We start from the raw sequence: 4,866 nt of genomic DNA on the forward strand, positions 1-4,866 counted from the left end.
CCAATAATCGTTGAATTTCCCAGTGGGAACGTTACCAAACGCCTTTACGTTTTGTCACTCACCCATTTCGTCCATACTACTGCCGTCGTCTATTTGGCTGATCTCTGTTTTTTTACTTCACTCGATCACTAGCGGTCTGCGGCTGGATGCACCCCGTTGCTTCGGGCCCCGCACCAAGGGTGCGTCTGCTGGTGCCTGCCTTTCCCGCCCGGTTGATGGTGTTTGATCGGTTGTTGCACAGTTTGCTTCTCTGGGGAAGTTAAGATGCAGCTGCTGGCTGCAGGCCGGCCGGTGCCCGGCTGCACCCGGGTCTGCGGTTGCTGCAACAAACAGTCGGCACCAGGATTAGCACACTGGTTAGATTTTCTGGCGTACTGTTAGCACCACCAGGAGTGTTGGTGAACTATAAAGTGGAACCCGACTGGGAGACAAAATGAAGTGCGCGCGCGCGCGCGCGCAACTACCTCAAGTTGCTTAGCTTTGTTTCTAAGACCCTTCGATCGGGTTATGTTTCCGTTACGCTGCGAGCGAGAAAAAGAGAGTCAAAGAATGGGGGGAGAAAAACCATGAAATTAGGGATCCGGCATAGCTTAAGCGAAACGGAAACAGTGAAGCAGTGATTCGAATGACAAAGTCATTCTCCGGCCGGTGTGTACTGGTGTACCGCGGGGATCGCAGTGGGGATGTTCTTCGCACTGGATGTTTCTGGAAGCCCTGCAGGGCCACTTGAGAAAGAAAACCCAAAATAACGCCAGCGAAGAATTTTCCAACGATGACGGCACCGCGAGTAGCGCTAAATGGTTGCGCCGCTGTGTCGTGCGCCGGTAGGTAGGGACACGTCCGGTCGAAACCGGGAGCAAGCGGGACAATCTTTGGGGGACACGAACATGACGGCAGGGTAGGGGGTATGATTTAGGTCCCTTCAGTTCGCTACCGTCACGAAGGCACCCCATTGGCACCAGTCCCAGCCGCCCCTTGCGCGCAGCTACTTGCTTGTGTGCATGTGCACGTGTGTGTGCGTGCGTGCGCACACGTTCATGCGTGAGTATGTCAACAACAATAAAAACAGCGCGACCACAAAAACGCAAGTCTGAGAGAAGCGGAGCGCTCGGTTGCCGCGTGACGCGCTCGGGTGATCGGTCCCTTCGACGGTGCCGGTGCTTGGTACAGCTGTGAATGCAGGCTCTCCTCTAACGGGTCTTGTGTCTCGTTCGCTCGCTTCTAAAAGCATGAAAAGATTAAGATACGTCGGGTGTTCAGGCCGGATTTCGCACAGCATGCAAAAAAGTGCAGGTTATGTCACGTTCTGGCAGGACACGTTAGGTTTACATGCGTGGACAAGCGCTCAAACGCTCCAACTAGCACAGGATCGTTGATGGTTGATAGATCCCGCTCGCACAGCTGGTGGATTGATGGGCCGCCATTCGCACGGTGCTTCCGAACCGTGCGTTTCAAGGTTGCACACGAACCAAACAAAAAGCACACAGAAAACAAGCAGCAAACTCCGAACCGGAAAGGGCCCACGGGCGGGCGGGTGGCCTCCGTTCGGTAGCGCACCGAGCCCAGCTAAATCGGAGCGAGCTGCAAGGATAGACGGAAGGGCAATTACCTGCAGTGCACTAATGACGCGTTCGCCGAGCGTTTAGTGACAGAAACTAGACCACATAACGTGATGTTTACACACACACAAACACACACTAGCCACTCGTTCCTAACGCACCCCCCTTGCGTGCTCGGTGGCGTGTTGCGAAGAACTGACGAGCTCGTAAGAACTGTCTGATCTACGTTCGGCGACGTTTCGCGCTCACCGTTTGACAACAAACCGTCGGCCGTGTGTGCACTGTATTTACACGCGCGGTTCCACCTACACCACCGTAGCTGAACTTTTCCGTGCGAAAAGAGCCATCTGGTGAGAAACAAATGAAACAACATTTATATGATAATAAAGAATACTAATTGCTGGATCATCGTTGCTGGATGAGTTTTGTTGTGGCTTCTCACCACCTTCTCACGCGTTACACGAAAATTTCCAAGTTGCGTTTAACAAACTACGAAACTACGTAAACGGTTTTCAAGTACCCCGGCCGAGCGCCATCTGTTGGGAAGCGGTGGAATCAGTTCCGAATTCATCAAACACCGTTATCGCTTAAAGCTCGCCAAGCTCGCCAAGCTCGCAAAGCTCGTCTGTACCGAAGCGCGGGCCGCGCATGTGCACGCTTCACAGCCGTTTTCACGTTCGGGGTTCACGTTCACGGGCTGCACGAAATGAACGGTGCCAAAACGGAAATTGAAAGAGAAAACATCACATACACGGGCGAACCGCAACACCGAAGCTGGTGGCCGAGAGCCGCGTTACAGTTAGCTCAGCTCAGTGCGCGCGCGGGTGTGATGCAATCCCTGCGCCGTTGCCCGCGGTAATAAACCCGCGTGTGGCATTCCAAAAAAGCTGGCTCGGGATGATGGTGCGCGCGCGCACGCGTGTTACGCGCGAGAAGTAATGCGCTACGCACATTTGTGGGGTGTGCTGCGCTGCACACAGTGCAATTGCACTCTCCGCTGGCTGGCTCGCTGGCTGGCACCACATCTGGTTGTCTTTATCGGCCGTGGTCCGCGCCCAGAGCCACTAATTGCGACAAACTGGAGCGCGGGCTCGCAATCGCAATGCTCGCTGCTACCGCGGTCACCTTACATCACCCCGGCATCGGCCCCGCCGTGCGCAAGGTTGCGTCGATGTTGGCGTGAAAAAAAAAATAAAAACAAACAAAATAACTGTAGCCACCACATCCGGGGGCTGCGCGTCTTGTTTTGGCTGGGTCTGGTTTGTTTTGGGCAGCAGGCGCAATGACCAACGCTCGAAGCCGCTGGTCTTCCTGCCGGGTCCAGGTGTTCTGTTCCGAAAAATGGTGCCCAAAAATGGTTTCTGGAACAGTTTAAGACTACTAGGTCTAGGATTCGTTTCGTCCTTATATCTCGATTGGGAGGCGATCCGATCAGCTTCCCCCTTTTCGCTTCCCGTTACTCGCACTTTTCAGACGATCGGGCTTCCCGGTGACGTATTCGTTCAGTTTTCCTTCCCACCTTACGTTGACAAAAAAATAATAATGGACAGGTGACAAAAAATCCTGTTTATATTAGGTTGGCTAAAAAGAAGTCCATTATTTTCTCGGAAGACGGCTTTAGTGATCGATATCTCGTGAAGTATCGATCGTATAGTTTCAAGTTAAGGCTCGTTTTAAAGCCGATACTTTACACTTTAAAAATGCTTTCACTGTTTTTTATTTGTTCCATTCGTTTGTGAGTTACAGGCTGTTAACAATGGAGGTCAACTAAGAGAAAATGTGGTACATTTTACAGTTTTTCTTTGAAAAATGCGAAAACTCAAGCTAGGCCGGTGAAATTTTGCATTGCCGGTTATGGTGCCGATACTCAAACAGCTGGCTAGGTGAAATTTCGGTTGGTTAACCCGTTTCAGTTATTTTGGATGTTAAAGATGCACCTCGCACAGACAGACACGTCATCGAAAATGTCGATAAAATCACAGAAATAATCAAAGTTGATCGGCATGTTAGTAATCAGAACAGTTTTAAGCCATTTGCGCAAAACTGGATTCACAAAGAAGCCCGATATTTGGGCGCCACTCTATTTACACCAAAAAGGATCGAATTTCCATCTGCGCAATTTTGGCCTAACGGAATGAAATCGAACCATTTCTTAAACGGATTCTAGGTATTGGGGATGTGGAATGGGATGCATAGGACAATACTGTGTGAAAATAATCGTGGTCGAAGCGTGCTGTAGCAGCTCAACCGGTGGTCAAACCAGGAATAACGGTTAGGAAGTTTCTAAACTGAGGGATGAAAAACTGAGAGCAAAAAAGATTGTGAAAATGGATTGCTCGATAGTTTCGCCAATAACGACTAAACCTGCTACAAGAGAGGCATCATCATATTTTGCCAAAAAGCCCCAACTAATTTCCCAGCAAAATGGTGCATATTTGACGCAAATCGGAATATTGGATCCCTGATAAATATAGTTTTGAATTTCATCCAAAAATCCAACGTGAAACGTGAAACGTGAAAACACCTGATAAAAGGAAAGAGAAACCAACGTTCGGACGCGTAACCAGCCGTTATCCGTGCGCCCAGTAATTGGCCCAGAATTGCCACTCCGATCGGATTACGATTCCAGCGCCACTTGACCGAAATTCTGTGTTCGAAATTATATCACGCGGCGGTGCGGCCGAGTGCCCCACTGACCCCGAAGCAGAAGCGGCACTGCACTGCACTGCATTGCTGCATTTCTGGACCAAACGGAGTAAACGCACCGTCCGCCCGCCCGCCCGCCTCTCGGCGGTCGTGCGATCCACTTGCACTGACCTCCCCGAGCAGCGGCAGTCCCTGCGGCCACACGTAGGCAGGAGAAAGTTCCCCCCGCGTGCTCCGTGCGCACCGAAACGTGATCACGGGTGTCCCGCGTGCCGGGTGCGGGTCCGCGCCATGGTTTCGAATTCTGGGCATGGCGGTCAAAATGCGGTGCGCCAGAGAGTTCGCGCAGTTTGGAAATCGACAGCGCATGCAGAGAATGTTAAACGATGGCTCTCTGGCTCTCGTCACGAACCGCGCGGTTGCGCAAGCGCGCAACGCCATAAACGCACGACGGCCCATAAACCCCCGAAGAATGAGCGGTTCGAACCGATGGCGCGAGTTCGAGTTGCAAGCTCCGCAAGCAACCGCAACAACCACCCGAAATTGGACCGAATTGGTGTGCTCTGCGATGCTTGCTTTAATCCCGTTTCACATGGAGCACCGGGTATACAGGAAGGCGCAGGGTTGTTGCCAGAACGGCAACTTCTTGGTCTGGGGGGTC

Source organism: Anopheles bellator, chromosome X (genome assembly GCF_943735745.2).
Source record: "Anopheles bellator chromosome X, idAnoBellAS_SP24_06.2, whole genome shotgun sequence".
NCBI classification, from domain to species: Eukaryota; Metazoa; Arthropoda; class Insecta; order Diptera; family Culicidae; genus Anopheles; species Anopheles bellator.